This window comes from Lissotriton helveticus, chromosome 7 (assembly GCF_964261635.1).
Source record: "Lissotriton helveticus chromosome 7, aLisHel1.1, whole genome shotgun sequence".
In the NCBI taxonomy this organism is placed as follows: Eukaryota; Metazoa; Chordata; class Amphibia; order Caudata; family Salamandridae; genus Lissotriton; species Lissotriton helveticus.
Window position 1 is genome coordinate 496,639,310 of NC_136068.1, and position 21,756 is coordinate 496,661,065.

The 21,756-nt window shown below is 42.4% G+C and overlaps 1 pseudogene across 1 annotated transcript in view; it reads left to right on the forward strand.

Annotated features, from left to right (window-relative positions):
- Positions 1–21,756, forward strand: part of LOC144768673 (interferon-induced very large GTPase 1-like) — a 222,277-nt pseudogene that overhangs the window by 69,266 nt on the left and 131,255 nt on the right. Inside the window, exons 2-3 of the transcript XR_013598609.1 lie at positions 10,381–10,489; positions 19,628–19,941. The product of XR_013598609.1 is annotated as an interferon-induced very large GTPase 1-like (transcript). The remainder of the gene's footprint in view (positions 1–10,380; positions 10,490–19,627; positions 19,942–21,756) is intronic.

Consider the following 21,756-nt stretch of genomic DNA (forward strand, 5'->3'; position numbering starts at 1 on the left):
GACTGGCCCCCACCTTTTGTGCTCGCAGCGCCGCGAGGGGAGGAGGTAATCCTCCCCAGTTTCGCGAACACTGTCTCGAAAGAGCATGCGCAGCATTTTGCAGAAGAGTGGGCTCGGGCTCTCGCACCGGCTCTGTACTGTACCCAATGTGGTTGGGATAAATTGTCACCTTGCCACGAAATTCCATTGCAGTCTCAGCCGCAGCCTCAACCTCAATATCCCATTCGGCGTGAAGCAAAAGCTTCCGTCGCAGAAATCCTTGAACAATTGGAATATCAGGGAGTTATTGAAACGTGTGTGTCACCGATGAATAATCCTCTTTTTACTGTGACCAAGCCTGACGGATCATATCGTTTGGTATTGGATTACCGGCATTTGAACTCGCATTGCCGTAACTGTGCAGTACAGAATACTCACGGCTCTGCCCTGGTGGATAGTCTAGTGCGTAAGCGTTTTAAAACAACGCTTGACATTTCCAACGGTTTTTATGCCCACAGATTGGATAGCTTTAGCTCCCAATGGACCAGTTTTACAAGCGCTGGAGTGCAAAAACAATTCCGGCGTCTCCTGATGGGCTATAAGAATAGTCCTGGTATATTTACCGCCCGCATAGTCTCTCTTCTTGAGAGAATCGACCCAGATGCTTTTTCATATGTGGATGATATATATCTCACTGACGACGAGATTTGGGAGCATCTGTGTCGTGTTAATTCTATTATTTGTAACTTTGCAGATATGGGTTACAAATTGAATTTTGCAAAATCGCACATTGCAGAGTACACAGTGTTGTTCCTCGGCTATGAACAGTGAAGGTAGAGGTTTGGCTTGGAGAAATGCGCACAGTTGCGCGCTCCTACTACGCTGAAAAAATTACAGTCTTTGCTGGGTTTTTTAAATTTCGGGAGGACATACATTCCGGAATATGCCCAGCATATCAAGCCTTTGTATGCTTTGATACAACCAACTTTCTCAAAATCATGCTGGCTGCCTGAGCACTCAGCCATTTTGCAATCTTTGCAGGCTGATCTGCTAGCTTCTAAGTTTCTGTTGACTCGTGATAACCACACTAACCTGGTGATAAGGATTTTGCCTGGGACGGTGGGTTTCACGTACCTGACTTTTAATGAAGGTGACACGGTACCTATTGCTTACAAGTCACACTTGTACACTTCGGCTGAAGTGCGATTTTCCACTGTGGAAAAGGTTTTAACAGCTGTGCAGATGGTGATTCTTAAAGAACGTGCGCTGTCACAGGGAAAACGCATGTTGGTTGTTACACCATGTCCTCACTTGGAGGCAGTTACAAAAGCAAGTGTACCTAATTCAAAAGCTTTGCACCCTCGGTGGATTCAATGGGCTGCTTCCTTGACATCCACGGATGTCACGTTTATTTTTGACGCCTCATTACGGTCACAGGAGTACTTGCAGTATTAATTCGTTCACCCTGCTCCTCTAGCAATGCGACCTTTGGAGGCCTTCCATTGCATCATATACACTGATGGTTCGGCGCAGGTTGCGCATGGCTCTAAACACGCCTACGTTTCCGCGTGCGCCATTGTGGTCGGTGCCATGGTGAACGATGAGTTCAAGTCCATGGTGGTACAATCGCAGACTCTAGGAGACTGCACCGCACAATTGGCAGAGCTTCGTGCTCTTTTACTAGCGTTGGAGTACGCAGATCCATGTGTGACAACTCTTATTGTAAGTGATTCTTACTACTGTGTGCAATCTTACAATGAAAACTTGTTCTTTTGGATTCAAAATTATTTTCGTGATTCCAAGGGTAGCACAATAAAACACAAGATGATCTGGGTTCGAGTGGCAGAGCTTAAGGCTCAATTGCCGCTTGTTTTTGTAATTCATACTCTCGGCCACCAGCGTGTGGGAGTCCACGCTGTCGGTAACTCGCTCGCTGATGAAGCGGCGAAATTGGCGGTGTCTACATATTTAGTTGCAGCAGTTACACGGTCCAAAAGTAAGATTGATAATGATATCTTGGCGGCAGTTGCTGCCACTGAGAAGGGAAGTAAACATCCTGCGGGATTCCCTTCGAAGTACAAATACCACTTAAATCCCGAAAAGGTTCCTTTTGTGACAATACCAGAAGTTGGAGAACGTTTGATTCCCAACTCGGACCGCAGGTCTGCCTTGATTACAGCGGCTCATGAAGGCGTGGCGTCTGCGCATGCAGGCGTCTGGGCCACTGTAACTCAATTACAACAACGTTTCTGGTGGCGGGGACTGTACAAACAGACGCGCGAATATGTCCTTCAATGTGACATTTGCCAGCAGATTAAGCCTTCAACTGCTGCGCGTCCGCCACAGACACAGTTGTACATATCGAATAAGCCACTTGGTTGTGTTTATTTAGATCACTGCGGTCCTTTTTCCTCTGATACTGCGTATAAGTACATCTTAGTTGCAGTTGATTCATGCACACGCTTTGTATGGGTATGGCCCCATCGCAGCGCTGATTCGCGGACTGTCATCAGAGATTTGCGTGTCTTTGTGGGAATTTTTGCCTGTGGTACCTTCCATTCGGATCAGGGTCCTGCTTTCGCCTCTAAGGCGTACAGGGATGCCATGGCTTTGATGGGGGTCCAGGTCAAGTTTTCGTCTCCCTACAGACCTGAGGGTAATAGTGTAGTGGAACGGATGAACCGCGACTTAAAGCAATCTTTGACAGCCCGGGTTATAGGCACTGGTAGAAACTGGCTGACCCACCTCAATGGCGTGCAGCGTGCTCTAAATAATCTCCCTAGAAGGTCTCTGGGTGGGCGGACCCCATACGAAATGCTCTTTGGCATCAAGATGTACGTCCCTGACCTTGACGGTCTAGACTGTGTGGTTCGCGCCACTTATTTTGACGCAGATGAACATTGCAATGTTTTACAGAATCTACAAAAGACCAGAGACAGTCTTGCAAAGGAACATTTGCCCTCCACTTCGGATGTTGCACTGCAGATCCCGGTAGTTGGCTGGCTACCCCAAGTCGGAGAACTGGTTCGAGAGAAGATCGACAACAAAAAAGAATTTGGTCCTTCCTATCAAGCTCCGGTCCCTGTACTTGGCGTGAAGGATACAAGAACGGTCATTTTACCCCCTCTTCCAGGTCGTAAAGAAAACAGGTTTATCTCCATTGACAATGTCAAGGTACACAGAATGGCCGATTCTTCTTAGTATGACTCCAGCAGTATCCTGTCCGTCTATGGTGAGAAATTCTGGGTTGGTTACTACTTCTAATGCTGAACCTGATGTGGCCATCGAATTACCTGCACTTTCCAGTCCTTTATTAAATACTTTGCCTGGCACCGACCGTGATGATATCGACTACACTTATCCCACTGACTTATCGATGCCTGACCTACAAGCCCGTTTGGCCACTGAATCGAGATTTTCGTTTGACTCTGTTTCCCTTGCCTCGAAGAAACCATCACAATTTGCTGTTTATGCCACATTATTTAAAAAACATTTTTTGATTCCCCCATGGACATACATTTGGCTGATTCTTTTTTCAGTTTACCGTTTTATGTCAATTGGTTTTGTGTTTTATTTTTTTCGACTCATCAATGGACACTATGTCGAGGAAAGAACATGCATTACACATCTTAATGGAACTTTGGCCCCACTTTCCTCCTCACATTCTGCGCACAGATTGAAAAGAGACTTGACTTTGGTTAACATCACTGCTTGGCCAGTCCTTGATGGAATTGTGTGGGATGTGGTTAGATTTCAAATTCATGGCCCTACGGAAGTCGTTAATGTCCCTAATGTCCTTAGAGTGAATATGGGGGATGTAGTAAAACATAACATTCGTTCTGATGACTGGGATGTTCATGCAGTTGAAAGTTTTTTTTCTGATTTGAAATACTATGCTGCCTTTGATGCTGAGGATTTATATTTAGAATCTGCTAATAATGGTGATTTGTTTTGCTACCAACATTTTGGCAATCACTTCGTACACAAAACATCTTCCCGGAGGGATACTGTTAACTTTACACAGTGGGAACATTGCCCAGCTCCTGCACAAGGCAGTTCTGAAACGTTTCTGAGGAAGTATACTTATTTCACTGACTTTAACCAGTCAAGTCCCAAGTCCTTTTATTTTAAAGTTACAAAGGGGCCAATGTCCAAGGTTAGACTTACCGATACTAAATTGTTGTATTCGAAGTCCTTCCTTGATCAGTTAGTTACTGGAGGCTACGAATTATGGAAGGAAACAATAGAGCTTAAATCTGTTTGGGGTTCAAGAGCCTGGCAGGTACAAGGCACTGAGGCTTTGCACCATGCATGTCTCATCCCGAATCATATGTTGCTTTTAAATGAAACTATTTCCCAGACCACATGCTTCGGATTGGCTACTTCTAAAAAATTAAATACCCCTACAATCCCAGATTTGAAGGAATATGATGGCTGGAGTAATTTTACTCGTTTGTCCATTAGTGAATTACAGGCCCTATTCCTTAATTCTTCCTTTAACATTTCCAGCTTGGATCCAAAAAGTTGGCTGCTTTGGCACCGTAGTGCTGATTCTTGCCAACACCGATTTTTGGGTTTATCTGACGGTTTTACAATGGTCAGATCGGATCCCCGTTTTGACATGGTACACACTGTCACAACTTATTCTGTAGGCAAGTTGTGTCAGAATTGGCTGAAACATTCTACTTTACCTGCAGTTAAAAGTCACCTTTCTAAACTGAATGCAGATGTGGATTTAAATAATTTCATTAAAGGCCCGGCTAGTGGTAGGTCAAAAAGGTGGATATATGCTATTTACAATGAAATTTGGAAAACATCACAGGTTGAGGCTGCTACACGCCTTAGAGCTATTGATCAAGCCAATCTTGAGAAAGTGCTTGCAGTAGTTGATAATAGCATTAACATGCTTTCCTCCCGAATTTATACATTAGAGAATATTGTGTCCTCCGTTGTGGATATTGTGCATGATGAAGTGTCTGTATTATACCATGGCCAGAATCAGTTGCGTTCAGTCATGCAATTTGCATGGACCCTTCAAACTCTGAAAAATGGTAAGGTGCCCTGGACGTACATGAACGTTTCATCTCTGTTTGCCCCGTTTAATTTAACTGACAAGCAACGCTTGCTTTCAATGCGTGATGCTTCTTTTTCTATGTTACATATTGAAAGGTTAGAGTCTTTGCCTTTTTCTGTGGCAGAGGCCACTGCTGCAACGTGGCTTATCCACGGTTTAATAACGCTGCCTTTTGCTTTATATAAATTCACAAATTGTATGCGATATGTTCCCATAGGTCGTTATGAACCATTAGGTAGTGGTTTCCTTCACGAAGTCTGGTCGCTTCCATACACCTACAGATGTTTAAAAGATGATCAGGAGGTTTATCTAAATGGGGAGGAGTGTACTGAGACACCAGATCATTCATTAATGTGTAGGCACATACAATTACACGGTTCATGTAACCAACACCGCCCAAATTTGGCTTGTGTATTGAAGGGCACACCGGTGCCTGCTATCATCCCCACGTTTACCTTATTAGGAAATGGTAGTTATTTGCTTTTAAATAATGAAGAGTGTTGTGGGTTAATAAAAGGTGTTCCTTATATAGTAACCGTAACTGAACGTGTAATTTGCTGCAGAAATGTTCTGTACCCACCCACACATGAACACAGGGAGGCCTCCATCTGGCCGCTCATCCCAACCTTGAGAGCTGAGTTCAGCGGCATGAGCAGAATAAGGGCTCTTTTGTCCCAGAAAGAAGTGGCCTTGAGTTCGGCTCGTGAAACTTTCGTTCTTCACATAGCCAACACCCGTACAGAGGTTCAGGCCCTTTTAAATACTGATTTGCCTTTACATTTCGGCGAGATGGTTCGTACTATCTTTAATGCGTCCTCCACAACGGGCCTGGTGCATTTTTTTAAGACAGTTAGCAGCGGTCTCGTGACTTCCTTTGAAAAGATTTTTGGAGTCATTCCTGCTTTCTTTCATTCCATTTTTTCAACTTTGTTTGGTGGTTTCCCGGTGTTACTGGCATTAGCGGCAAGCGCTCTAGTTGTTTTCTGTTTCTTTAAATATGGATGCCCTTCCTGTGCAAGGCGCCGCCCAGCCACTTCTGACGCTGTTCCGCAACCGGATGCTTGAATATTATGGCACACTGCCGCTGGCGATTTTGAGCACGGCATATGGATTATCGTTTCGATTCTCCTATTTCGCATGTGTCCAGCCTGTCTTCCACTGCCTGACATGTGATTTTGATTGGGCCATTGATTTGTGTCTCTGCGGACCGGTTTCTCCTGACGTCGATTTTAATCAGCTGATGAGTCCAATCACTACTCACGAGTTGGTTTGTCCTGGCGAAAGGATTATGGCCTTAGCAGCGATGCATGGACTAATGGGTCCCTGGAACGTACTCGCAGCAGCGCAGGATTTCTTGGTACTGAGCTTTCTTGAAAACCCACCGAGTTGTCCTCTGATGGTGATAGAGGCTCCGGTGCTGGAAGAACACGTATGTTCCTTTCCACTCTTAAATTGGATGGCTGAACTGTTTTCGGATGAAGACGGTGATTTCATGTTGGAGGCTGTTGCTGCTTATTTTGCATACACAGTCATGTCTAGACACTTTTAGAACTTCCTACCAGGCATGGCATGCTGATAACTAGCATTTCATTAACATTATTTTGAAATATTGTGTCACGTTTTTTCCTACCCATACCTATTGACTTGAGCCAGTATATCTTTTTGGCTGTTTTGAATTTTTTTTTGCTATACTGCTAATTTTTTTACAAGCTCATATGTTGTTGAACTCTGCTCTCATGAGATGGCACTTCTGTTATCTTATCTTGTCCGTACTCGGATCATGGGGGGGTGTCATATTGCTACTGATAATCTGAATACTGTGTTAAGTTAGCGTAGGCTCATTTAATGTTTCAACGCCATTTTCCTTTTTGCTGCTTCTGCACACGTTACATAATTGTTGATATAGCTTTCACCCTAGTTGTTTGCTTGAGAATAACATGTTATTGCCTTCAAATCAACGTTGCTTAATAAATAATGTCTGTACAGTGAGTGCTGAAAAGACAAGGATAACAAGATACAGATTGTTGTGAGAACTGATCTCCACACTTACATAGACATAACATAAGTGTAGCTCCTGCCAAATTCTGGCTTTAGGCAGGTTTTTATATAATGCAATGCTCAGAGCACAAATACACACTTGATGCTGTTCGCATGCAGAGAGAGCTGGTGTATGCTGATGTGATCTCTTCATTCTAGGACACTGAGGTATGGGCCCGCCCTAATTCAACCCAAAGAGACCTTCTTAGCTATTAATATAATATGTGAGTTAGGGAGGGTGAGAAATAAGTGTTGTTAACCCTTATTCATTTACAGCATGTTAACATGCTGTCACCATTTGCTTTCTATGGACTAGTAACTATGCTGATAACTTTGCTTCTGATAATATGTTTCCTTGTATTATCTAAGATACTGCGTCTGAGAAAACGGCATTAGTAAATAAATATTTAAAATGTGCACATGTCCTCATTTACTCCACGTTCTGGTTTGAAATGATTGTATAACGAAAGAGTGCTCATGTGTTCCACGTAACCTGAGGTACTGTAAGTTCATGTTCTGGTTTGTCTAAACATTGGGATTTTGCTATGACCAATGAGACACTGTAGCTAGCTCGGTAAGGGGTTTGTTGGGTACTGAGGTGAGTTTTGGGTCACCCTAATTCACCGAGGTTCCAATCCTCTGTGCACAGTTCTGTGGGAGAACAGAATCCCTGCTACATGACTGTATGCAAAAATACAGATTGACATCTAACCATAGGCTGAGTATTATCCCCTTCAAATTTCTACACCAGCTATAAAACATGACTTACAGGCTTCATAGCCATGGGCTGAGGCACAATGCTAAATGTGCTAGGTGCCCTCAAGACTATGGGAATGGCCCCAGATTTAGGGCTTCGGGCAGAAAGTTGTGGACATATTAACAAATATCACCTAGAACAATATCAATTGATCCCCACAAATATGCTTTTTGAGACTGGGAAAAAAACTGTACGAAGGTTTTGGCAGTGGCGTTGCTCATGTCAAAAGGGTCAGTTGTCAGTTGCAATGTGCTGGGGAAGGGGCAAGAGCCCATCGGAGGCGCAATGGTTGAAAGACCTAACATATTGTAATGAACGATTAAACAAATATGCAGAGGAGCTGCCTATTAGATCCTGGCCAAGGGACATATGGGGACCTTTGATTAAGCTCTAGATTTGAGTCTAGCAGAGAGTGTAAACCGGGACATTCGGGAAGAGGGCCTGGCCCTTGATTGAAACTATTTGGTCGAATTTTGTGGTGAAGTAAGAGACATCATGTCCCTAACCAATGTACAATAGGATGGATGACATTGTGTATGACTTCCTGTGGTTGTAGTGCACTTGATACTATAATCTGTGTACAGTGATGTGTCTTATACTTGTTAACTTTAAATATGCAATAAATAATTTAAAAATCTAAGCTTGGTACCAGTATGTTTGCGTCCAGTACTGACAAAAGGGCAGCAACAATACGGTATCAACTAGGCAAGGTTCAAATATCGCAACAGGAGTCATTCCCCCCAAAAATGCAGTAATTCATCTACGCACAAGGCAACAAAAAGATGTAGCCTTGTCTACCAAATTACAAACTCTACTTAACTGGAGGACTGGCTTGAAGAGATCAGAACTTGCAAACCATTAAGATAGTAGTCAATGGTCTGGCATTGACAGCAGACATGAAACAAAAATCAGTAATGTTAAGGATGCTATTGAAAAATTTAAGTTCATGACAAGAGAGGTTGATTCACTCAAGGCACTCAGAAGATTTTGAAATAGAATTAGAAGAAATAATTTGTGGTTTGATGGCATCCTTGAAGACGCAAAAACATGTGATGCCACTGCCTTTTATTGTCAGCTTTTTAATTATTTTATTCTAATGGACATTGATAACTCACTCGTTCAATCACAATATTATCTTCAGAAACCTATCGCTTGAACATCGCGATCACGTGACCAAAGCTCAACCCATCACAGACAGGCTACCTAATTAGCGTACTCCACACGCAATAAAATGGCCACTATTTGCCAAATGATGTCACGTGAACATCACAGTGATGAATCCAGGAACTCATTGCAGCGTCTTTCATTAGATTGCAGCGTCTTCCATTCGAAGTAAATTCTGTTACTCTTTTTTAAACGTATCCTTTTTATCACTGCTAATTAAGCTTCAGACTCCTCTGTTTGTTCACGTTTACAGATTGTACCTTCTGGTTAAACCGTCCGTATAACATTCCCATGCTTAATTTTTATCTCTGACTTTACCTTCTGTATATAACGTGACACGCATACATGTACCTCCACTATTTCAGATCTTGAATACACACAAAAGGCAGCATTCATATAATTAGCGAATGACAACACACGAGTGAGCACATTGAATTTTACACAAGATGATACTTGACAGCAGCTGTACAGTGTATTAATGTATGATTGGCATAGTGTATAGATACTATCATATGTATTTTTTAGTAGTTAAGATCAATGTTGGATATAATGATGTAATTATTAATCCAAGACTAGCTCATTAAGTTTCCGTTTCTCTCCTTACAGACCCCTGATGAGGGTCAACATTTAGACCCGAAATGCATTGGGTAAAATGAAAGGCAATTGATAAAGCACAAAATAATGATAAAATTCATGTTTAATGGAAAATGATTGCAACTGGACATGAAATATCAACAAATCTTTATTTGAAGCATGAAGAAATGTCTCAAGGAATGATTACAGAGATATAAGAAAGAATGAAACGTTAATGTTCTGGAAAACAGTGCACACATTCTATGTGACAGAATCGTCTGCCCCAAATAGCTCATATGCCACTGCCTTTCTCATGCCAACATTCCCTAACCTGTTTGGTCTAAATATCAGTCAATGTTCAAAGAGCTCATCATATAGGACCAAGGCCTTCTGACTCTTCACTCGGCACTTAACTGAGAGCTATAGTAATGCCCTTACTTCAGTTTATGGATCTAATGGCAATTTTAAAATGCAATCAGAAGCACTGAGATCCTTGATCTTCATCCTATGTTAAGGGCAATGAATGTCACATTCGGCTTGATTCATCCCTGTTAGTTCAAAGTAAGTTACAAGGACAGAACTATTATTTTTGAAGAACCCAACAAAGTAAAGAATTCATTAACCAGCATAAAGCTGAAGAAATGGAGACAGAAAGGAGCTCTGTTTCTTGAACAAATTTGGCAATGCATTTCATGGAAGTACATATTGTCTTGTGATTTATATTTGTTTGAGTATTGATAAATGTTCAGGATTTGAATTGTTTGCTTATCTGGTGTTTGCCTTGGTTTTTCTTTAGGTCAAGTCCTCTATGGAATGTACGTGGTTACTTGAATGTTGTCAATCTGTCTTCACATCCCAGGGAAATTTGTGTTTTGATCATCCCTTTTTGATGTTGCCTTGTGTTGGTAAGTCCTTTTTAAATTGAGTTCTGCTTTTTAACTTTATATTATACTGGGTATATTCACTTGTCTTTCCTACTTTATTTTTTATTTTGCCTAACTCTTTGTTCACCTTTTAGCTGTTTGCTTCATTATGAAGCTGGAGTGCTATTATGTCTGTCTTAATATGTTTGCTGTAACACCACCCCTTCATTGTTTGGCTTCTGTTTTGGATCCTGGTTCATAGCTGTGTATTTCCGTACAGTTGTCATCTTGTGGGTTCTTTTATAAAAATTATTATTACATTTTGCACAGCAATTTGTGTTTTTTTGTTTGTTCTATGTTTCTATTCTGTTTCGATTTTAACAGTTTTTGGGTGCTTTGTTTGGTTACACATCCTCCGTTTACTGTTTGATGTGTGTGAGGAAGTGCGCTCTTTCTTGCATGGTATGCCCCCACTTTTTGCTGAATTGCTGATGTGCTTTGACTGAGTGTGCCCTGGACTCCTGCCAGTCAGGTACCCGGGGGCATGTGTTCCCCCCCTAAAACTGCATTGAAGCCTAAACCCAATTAGCATCTCTGGCTACATGTCAGCCCCTAGTAAATGGTACCCTAGATATCCAGGGCACTGTGACCAGAGAAGGCCCCTAAGGGCTGCAGCACTTATTGTTCCACCCTTAGATCCCCTGTGCCCTGACACACACACATACACACTGCCTTGGCAGGCTGCATGTCTGGGTGCGGTATACAGTCAAAATATCGAGTTTTTAATATCGATTTGCATTAACATCGATTAAAAAATATAGAATGGACACAATATCGACAGGACAGAATATGACTACAAAAATATTGAATAGGATAGCATTAATATCGAGTTAAAAAATATAGAATGGACATAATAGCGAATGGACAGAATATAGATTACAAAATATAGAATGGACAGAATATAGACTACAAAAATATCAAATTTGAGGTAAGTTAATATCAATTTTTAAAGTGTTTTTTATGTTAGTATATGTTTGAAAAGTGTATATTTATTTAATTATTTATATTAATTAATTATTTTTATGGTATTTAATTTTTGCGTGATATAATTCTGTAGCGGGTTGTGGGTTTATAGGGGAATAGGGTGGGAGTTAATTTAATTATAAATAATTAAATATCTTAATTTATTTATTGGTATTTATTTTGAATTAATTGTTAATTAATTATTAATTGGTAATTAATTAAAATATAATTGGTAATTATTTTGAATTAATTGATTAATTGATAATTATGTTAATTTTAGTAATTTATTTTCTGTAGCGGGTTGTGGGTTTATAGGGGAATAGGGTGGGAAGTAATTTAATTATAATTAATTAAATATGTTAATTTATTTATTGATATTTATTTTGAATTATTTGTTAATTAATTATTAATTGGTAATTAATTAAAATGTAATTGGTAATTAATTTAAATTAATAGATTAATTGATAAATATGTTAATTTTAGTAATTTAATTTCTGTAGCGCGTTGTGGGTTTGTAGGGGAATAGGGTGGGAAGGTATTTAATTATAAATAATTAAATATGTTAATTTATTTATTTTGAATTAATTATTGGTAATTAATTAAAATATAATGGGTAATTAATGTTAATTAATGTATTAATTGATAATTATGTTAATTTTATTAATTTAGTTTCTGTAGTGGGTTGTGAGTTTATAGGGGAATAGGGTGGGGAGTAATTTAATTGTAAGTAATTCTATTTTTAAATTCTTTTTTTTATTTTATCAAATAAATAAATGTTTAATTGTTAATTAATGTATTGTTAATTGGGAAATAATTTGTATTAGTAGGTAAATATTTTTATTAATTCATTTTTATTTGTATTTTTTATTGATTAATTAATATATTATATAAAAGTGTTAAGTATTTTAATTAATTTGTAATTGGCATTAATATTTATTTTATTTTTATTTATATATGAAGTATTTACTTTCCCTACTGTTGCACTCACTGGAGTGGGAATAGTAATTTTTACCCTCCTGCTATCCAATACTTTCCCTACTGTTGCACTCACTGGAGTGGGAATAGTAATTTTTACTCCTACGCTATCCAACGCTCGCTTTCCCTACTGTTGCACTCTCTGGAGTGGGAATAGTAATTTTTACCCCTACGCTATCCAGCACTTTCCCTACTGTTGCACTCTCTGGAGTTGAAATAGTAATTTTTACCCCTACGCTATCCAACGCTTTCCCTACTGTTGCACTCTCTGGAGTGGGAATAGTAATTTTACCCCTACGCTATCCAACGTTTTCCCTGCCGTTGCACTCTCTGGAGTGGGAATAGTAATTTTTACCCCTACGCTATCCAACGCTTTCCCTACTGTTGCACTCTCTGGAGTGGGAATAGTAAGTTTTACCCCTACGCTATCCAGCACTTTCCCTACTGTTGCACTCTCTGGAGTTGAAATAGTAATTTTTACCCCTACGCTATCCAACGCTGTCCCTACTGTTGCACTCTCTGGAGTGGGAATAGTAATTTTTACCTCTACGCTATCCAACGCTTTCCCTACTGTTGCACTCTCTGGAGTGGGGATAGTAATTTTTACCCCTACGCTATCCAGCGCTTTCTCTACTGTTGCACTCTCTGGAGTTGGAATAGTAATTTTTATCCCTACGCTATCCAACGCTTTCCCTACTGTTGCACTCTCTGGAGTTGGAATAGTAATTTTTACCCCTACGCTATCCAACACTTTCCCTACTGTTGCAGTCTCTGGAGTGGGAATAGTAATTTTTACCTCTACGCTATCCAACGCTTTCCCTACTGTTGCACTCTCTGGAGTGGTAATAGTAATTTTTACCCTTTCCGCTATCCTACGGTAAAAATATTGTAATTTTTTAATTAATATAACGTTTATATATATATATATATATATGTATTAACAAGATCTTTGGGTCCCTTATTTGACAATGTTAGCGAACGCCCTCGCCAGTGGAGCATCGGTTCCTGATTCTTGGCTAAGGGCAGAGATATTGCCTATTTATAAGAAGGGCGATAGCTCTGCCCTGGCCAATTATCGCCCGATTAGCCTTATTGATGCAGTCTAAAAAATCATGGCCCGTCTACTTTTGGGACGTATTCAGGGCTGGATGGCCGATTTTGATATATTAACCCCACTTCAGGCGGGTTTTCGGTCACATATTAGTACACTCGATCAAGCATTTAGGGTTATGCTCCTGTATTGGAAAGAGGTTCTGCTCGGGGGTGGCATGCTCTTTGCGGCCTTTGTGGACCTGCGGTCCACATTTGATTTAGTCCCAAGGATCAAGCTGTGGGAAGTCTTATTGGGGTTAGGCATGCCTAAAGAACTGGTGGTGCTTCTCATTAACATGCATGAGAACACGCATGCAAAAGTCCGTTGGGGTAAACCGGGGAACGTGACCGTCAGATTTGAAGTTTCAAAAGGGGTTAGGCAAGGGTGTGTGCTAGCCCCTACCCTGTTTTCATTGTTCATTAATGGGGTAACGAAGTACTTTTCTAACCATCCGACTGATGCACCCACCCTGGCTGGCTTGAAAGTCCCTCTCCTCATGTTCGCGGACGATACGCTCTTAATTTCTAAGACGAGACAGGGGCTACAGCTTGCACTGTCTCGCTTTGAGCTCTTCTGCCGCGAACATGACTTGGAAGTCAATGTAGGGAAGACCAAATTTATGGTACTGCGAGGAACTAGACCAGTTTAAAGCAAGGGTCAAAATGGGTTGGGTCACTCTTGATCAGACAGCAGTTTTCACTTATTTGGGGGTTACATTTAAAGACACCCCTTCCCCTGGCGCCCCATGGGTCCCTGTGCCCAACTCCTGGGTGTCTACCCAACCTACAACTTCCCAACTTACCTCTCGAAGTGGTGGTTGCACCTGAAGAATCACGGCCCCCGAGTTTGCAGCCTTTGTTCGTCATGCAGCGTTCCCATTGAAATCCATTGGGCGCACGACGGCCCAAAAGCCCACTGCACCCGACTGACCCAGTGCCGCTGAGGGTGCACCAACTACCCTGTTCGACTTCTCCACTTGCCCTGAGTAAGAGACCAGGAGCTTTGCTCCCACAGCCCTGTGGCCTGCCTGCCAGCAGCCACCAACCAAAGGCCCCCTACCCCTTCCTGGAGCCTCCATCTTGCGGTCTCCTCGGTTTCTCAAATTAACTCCTTCCTCCGGTCAGCGCCCCGTGGGCTCCAGTCTGACCATTGCCTAAATCGATCTCCCCACTTGAACTCCTGCAACCCGCTTCAATCGTTTGGTCACTGTTATGCTCCCTTTCTCCCCCTCCTCCCTTCCCTTCCCTTCCCATTTCTAATCCTACCCGATGCAGCGAGGGGTCCCGCTCTGGATGTTGCAGATCTTTTTGACACTTTCTGGGATTTTTTCTAGTCGCTTACCCTAACTTTGTGGTGTTCCCCTGATGTTCGATCCTCCTTGCCTAGTTCTGTTCTTTATTCTGACTCCCCTCTACACACCATTGGACCTGTTTTCTATTATATTTAAGGTTGTAGTAATGGATGTAACTATGTAACTTGGCTTGTCTCCATGTCAGGATTCTGTTGTAACTATGTAAAAATGTAACTGATTTACCTATGTAAAAAAATGCTTACCATATGTAAAACGCTCTGATACCTACGGGTCTAGCCAGCGTTATATAAAACCTCTTAAATAAAATAAATGAGTACGGGACCCACGTCCGGTCATACCCTTGCCACCGATGGTGACATAAGCAAAAGGAACAAATGATGGACGGAATGCTGAACAAAGCAAACATTCTCCCCAGTCACAATGATCTGGGTTTAATCCCTCGGTCTTTTGCTCACCACGCCACTCCAGTTTGGACCCAGCCAAATGCAGATCTGTCTTGATCCTTCACCTCATGGGATTATATGGCTGGGTCTGAACTTGGGGTGGAAATGTGAGCTAAAGAACAATGATGGATTCAACCCAGATCTGCGACTGGGGGGTGAATGTCTGAAAAGTTTCAGCGCTCCGTTCATCATCTCCTTGTGTTTGCCTCATTTGTACGGTGGGCATAGCAGGACAGGAAAACTTCTAGCTAGGGAAAATCTCTACAAGTGTAGTTAATTATAAAGGAGTTGTGTTATTTAGGGATAATAATATATGTTAATGTTTGGAAATAATTATAGAGACCTTTACACTCCTGATATTTCACATTTGGAGGAACAATGAAATAACTATTTTCATGACTTAGTTCTAATGGCTAGACATTTTATTGACCTTAAAAAATGTAACCTGGTCTGGAAATTAAGGAAATATATGAAGCTGTCAGAAAAGTGATCAAGAGAAAACGCGCTCAAATCTGATATTTTCAAAGCGGAATTCTTTCAATATTTTTGAAAAACTTTGGTTCCCTGATTGTTTGCGCTGTACAATTATTTTATTTTTGTAGGTAAAGCAGAGGGTTCTTTTACACAAGCAATGTAAGAAAGATTGAGGCACACCTACTGTAAAAATTGCAGACCCATTTTGTTAATTAAGATAGACTGCAAATTATTTGCCAAAATATTGGCTTTGCGTATAGATTAAACATTGCCAAAGTTAATTGGTTCAGAAAAAATGTGGTGTGCTAAAGGCCTGGTTATTTCTGATAATGAAATATTATTCATTATATATTATTCATAGTGCTTCAAAAATGAAAGATTCTACAGCAGCAATAACATTAGATTCAGAAGAGGCATTCCATTATGTTAATGTGGATTATATGGCGAGATCTCCTAGATGGCATTGTTTTGGACCCAGATTTCATAATTATGCTCTTTCCTGAGACTTTTTTTTTTCCTCTTAATAGAGGCACTAAGCAAGGATGTTCCCTACATCCGTTACTTTTTGTCCTTCAGAAACCTTTGTTGCTTATATACAGATAAATAAACTAATTTCTCAATTCCATTTAATAAATAGAAAGTCAGATTTGATGTTTCTAAGCCGGAATCGTCCTAGCCAGTGTTTTTTTCAAGGACTAAATGTGTTTTCAGCAGTATCTGGTTACAAATTAAATGTTGAAAAGTCTGATGTGCTAACACATACTCTATATTGTTTTAAATAACCTTTCTAAGAAGCAAGAATAATACAATAATAAAATGTTTAGTTATCTGGTACTCAATTTTTATTAAAAAATCATTGAAGTTAAACATAGTTAAGATCACTTAAAAAATGTGAGACCTATCCGAGAAAATGTTTCATTTACATATTTCATACATGGGGCGATAAAACGCAATTAGGATGATGTTGCATCTATGATCATTATGTTTTCTTACAATGCTACCAGTTAAATTTAATAATTCGTGTTTCGTTAGAATTAACAGCATACTCCTGATTGTTATAGAACAAAAAGAAAGTGAGGATTTCTGTGGAAAGATTTTGCTTTTGACTTCAAACACTTCTAAGAATACAGGGGGGCAGATTTACAATTACTGGCGCATCCCTGCAAATTAGCAGGGATGCACCAGTAATTGTGCGCCGCAGCTCCGTCACCCATGATGCGCCACATTTACAATGTTGCGCACCATGGGGCCAAAACAGCACAGATGCGTCACACATCTGTGCCGTAAAGGCGGCGCATTGCTGGAGATGCGTCGCAAGCGCGACGTAGCTCCAGCAATGCTCTGGGGGGGGGGGGGTCCTATTCTTTCAATGCTGCTTCAAGCCTTACGCCTGCTTCAAGCAGGCGCAGGGTTTTGATGCAAGTGGCCTAGGGTGAGGTGAAAGACGGTACTGAAGGTGACCGAAAGATCCAGGAGGATGAGGTCTGCAGTTCCACCTCATTAGAGGAGGGTGTGGACGTCGTATGTGGTGGTGAAGAGAGCTGTCTTGGTGCTGTGGTTGCTTTGGAAGCCAGATTGGGAGAGGTTGAGGTTTCGTTCCTAAGTTAGGCAATGCTGGCCTTCTTGATGACCATGGCTGGAAAGTGTAGAAGAGAGATGGGTCTCAACTTCTTGGGGTCTGTCGAGTTGGCAGAGAGTTTCTTCAGCAAGGGGTTGTTCTCTGCATGCTTCCAGTCTTCCGGGAAGGTGGGGAGCTCATGGAGCAGTTGATGATGCGGCAGAGTTCTGGGGCGATGGTGGTGCTTGTGCTGTTGAAGATGTGGTGCCAGCAGGAGTCCGAGGGTGCTCTGGAGTGGATGCTCTTCATGATCTTGATATTAATTGTGAATTTTTTTAAAGAAAAGTGACAAATAAAATCCAGTAACTTCTACAATAAATAGTGATTGGAATTTATTGGATGGACTCATGAAGAATTTAAATGCTTTTACAGCATCACAAACAGTTGGAAATTTAAGACATTTTATCTTGATAAAGGGACCAAGGACTATACAAGGTTTTGAGTGATTCTCTCTACTTTTGTATTATTTGTATACTTGTGTTATAAAGGGGTTCTCTGCCAGTAGAACCTTGGGGGTTTTGTACCTCAGCTCATATAATGTTCGTACTTGGACCAATGTGGTGGGGTAGAACCATTACTGCCAAATTTCTTACTTGTATGTCTACAGACTTCTTACCTGTTCTCTTCCCCACAGTGATCTTTCTGGTTTTACACTTGATATGTACCTCGCTGATACCTAAGATAATAGAGCTAGAAAGCAGCAAACCTCTTCCTACAGGCCGTAAAGCAAATGTATCTTTTTCTGACATCATTCAATTGGAATTTGCAGCTCATGCATTGATTGTGTCTGGTCTAGCCTTTGGTAATGCAATTCTGGTAGGCCTACCACAATCCACACTACAACCATTGAAAGTTACCTTCCATGCCACTGCATTGTGTTCTTTTAAAACAATGATCACATATATCCCCCATGCTTGCTTTTTTGCATTGGTTTCTTTTTGAAGCACGTTTTAAGTTCAAAAGGGTTGTCCACACACACACCTCTACATCTTGATATACCCTTGTCACTCACAAACCTTCTCAAATTCTCCAGTGGAGAACATGGTCTTTGAAGCAAAGATACCCTTTCTTTAGAAAGCCCTATTTTAAAACACCCCAAGGCCAGCACTCATCATTCTCAGGATACCACCACATTATGTAGCCCTTATCCAAAATAAAGTAGACTGAATCCAACCCTGCTGACTTCTGTCGACAATTAAAGACACACCTGCTTTGATGCAGGTGTGTGGCTCACTGGTTAGAGGCGGCAGGCCTGAGAGCAGAAGTCAGCCTGGGACCAGGGTTCAATTCCCGACGCGGCAGGGTCGTGGACCTTGGTCAGCGGACTCGATAATTCTCGCTTCAGTGCTTACTCTAATCAGGGGTTCCACTCGGCAACTCTGGGCATTAGCTTGCCTAATCTCCACAACGGCCCCACCAATTCCGGGGATGCCTGGCTCCACCTTGGGGACTCCCAGCAAGGGACCATCCCACAGGGAAAGCCAGGACGGGTTCCCCAGAGTTATACAGCGCCGGGATGCCCCGTTGCTGGGGCAGCTGTGCGCTTTACAAGTGTACTACATACATATCTCCCCAATATGTATACCATATCACATTACATACCCTAGTTTATTACTATTTGTTTACTGCATCAGAGATTGATGACTACTCTAATGCTACTTGTAACAGTTTGTTCAAGTGTGCAGCACTCACATGCTCTAGAGTAACAAGTGCTTTAGAGATATCTTATATGAATACATTATTTCTTTTGACTTGGATGACAGGCCTGATTCACAGGTGGAGAAAGTAATACTTTCATACATCACAGTATACTTTAAGCCCTTTTATGGCTGTTGATTCTGAAGTACAGGAATATGGGCAGAGTTACTTACTTCTTAGCAAGGATATGCTTTCCTGTTTCCTAGGAGGCTCGCCTAACCTCCTCTCATTCTTGGAGGATGCTATAAAAAATAAAAGTATAAAATAGAATAGGGTGGTGCACTACATTTAGGTACCTTTCATTCACAGGAGCGCAGATGCTCCCTCTTTAAGAGTCAGTGCCTGTTTGTCACTTTATTTGGTGTTGGTTGTTACTTTTTATTGTAAAATGTAAATATTTTAAAGCATGTTTGAAACTTGTTTAGTGATCTTCCTTCTCAGAGCGAAGGAGCAATGATGTATATGAATCAGCGAAAACACTTGTACTAATAAATCTTTGTTCCTTGTAAAAAATATGTTTCACTTCATTTCTATTTCCTTTCAGATTAGGTGAATGTGATACAATGGCAACGGAAGAATGTGCATCAAGTATTATTGAAAGATTGGAAAGTGGACTTGTTGAAATTTTCTATTGCTATGTGGATGTCATCTTTAGGGAGCTGGACTCCTGCTCTTTAATAGGATATGAAGAATATTTCAAAATCAATGAAATAATGGACCAGAAAGAGAAACTAACAAGGCTATTGAACATAGTGATCCAAAGAGGAGATTCGGCATGTCAAGTGTTTTTGGACAGTTTAGAAGACCTACAATACAGCTTTCCAGACCTTGGTCCAGTTCTCAACAATTTTCTACAAAGTAAGTGATCAAGTTTGCAAGTAATTTTAAATGTATTGTACTTTTCAAAATAAGTTTAGGTCCAGATCTAGAGATTGGCATGTGGTACTGGTTCCATCAGGGTGGCGGAGAACATTGGTTTAGCCACCCTAATGTTGACATGTTGATTCCTTTCAAGGTACACAAAGTGGTGGATAGCCATTTTTAGGTCTCGGCCTAGCGTTACACTGCGCAGCAGTGTTTGTGCAGCCGAGATTTAATGTAAACACAGTGTATGGGGGCTTGAACCCGCCCCTCTTCTCCATTGGCTGGCTTCCTAAATGGAGGCCAGCCATTGGAGGAGAGGGATATCACTCCTTTCAAGCCCCGTCTTTTTCGGATTCGGGGGCGTGTTTTTTGCAGTTTTTAAGTCTGTGACGTCATCCGTCACTCAATCGCAAAAAACACACCCCCGAATGCGAAAATGGCGCCGCTTTCCTGACGCCATTTCTGCCCGACCGCCACTGGAAGAAGTCGAGACGCTGCCGAGTCCTCCGGTGAGTACTTGCTGTCCTGCCCCCCCCTCGTTCGCTGTGCTTGCTATCCTGCTCCCTCGTTCGTTGTGCTTGCTGTCCTGCCCCCCCTTGTTCGTTGTGCTTGCTGTCCTGCCCCCCTCGTTCGTTGTGCTTGCTGTCCTGCTCCCTCGTTCGTTGTGCTGCCCCCGTTCGTTGTGCTGCCCCCCCTCGTTCGTTGTGCATGCTGTCCTGCTCCCTCGTTCGTTGTGCTTGCTGTCCTGCTCCCTCGTTCGTTGTGCTTGCTGTCCTGCTCCCTCGTTTGTTGTGCTTGCTGTCCTGCCCCCTCATTTGTTGTGCTGCCCCCCTCGTTTGTTGTGCTTGCTGTCCTCCCCCCTCATTCGTTGTGATGCTCCCCCCTCATTCGTTGTGCTTGCTGTCCTGCCCCCTCGTTCGTTGTGCTGCCCCCCTCGTTCGTTGTGCTTGCTGTCCTGCTCCATCGTTCGTTGTGCTGCCCCCCTCGTTCGTTGTGCTTGCTATCCTGCCCCCTCGTTCGTTGTGCTGCCCCCCTAGTTTGTTGTGCTTGCTGTCCTGCCCCCTCGTTTGTTGTGCAGCCCCCCCTCGTTCGTTGTGCTTGCTGCCCGGCCCCCTCGTTCGTTGTGCTGCCCCCCCCTCGTTCGTTGTGCTTGCTGTCCTGCTCCCTCGTTCGTTGTGCTGTCCCCCTCGTTCATTGTGCTTGCTGTCCTGCCCCCTCGTTCGTTGTGCTGCCCCCCTCGTTCGTTGTGCTTGCTTTCCTGCTCCCTCGTTCGTTGTGCTGCCCCCCTCATTCATTGTGCTTGATGTCCTGCCCCCTCATTTGTTGTGCTGCCCCCTTCGTTTGTTGTGCTTGCTGTCCTGCTACCTCGTTTGTTGTGCTGCCCCCCTCGTTCGTTGTGCTTGCTGTCCTGCCCCCTCGTTCGTTGTGCTGCCCCCCTCGTTCATTGTGTTTGCTGTCCTGCCCCCTCGTTCGTTGTGCTTGCTGTCCTGCTCCCTTGTTCATTGTGCTGACCCCCTCGTTCATTGTGCTTGCTGTCCTGCCAGCTCGTTCGTTGTGCTGGCCCCCCTCGTTCGTTGTGCTTGCTGTCCTGCCCCCTCGTTTGTTGTGCTGCCCCCCCCCATTTGTTGTGCTTGCTGTCCTGCTCCCTCGTTCATTGTGCTGCCCCCCTCGTTGGTTGTGCTTGCTGTCCTGCTCCCTCGTTCGCTGTGCTGCTCCCCCCTCGTTCATTGTACTTGCTGTCCTGCTCCCTCGTACGCTGTGCTGCCCCCCTCGTTCGTTGTGCTTGCTGTCCTGCTCCCTCGTTTGTTG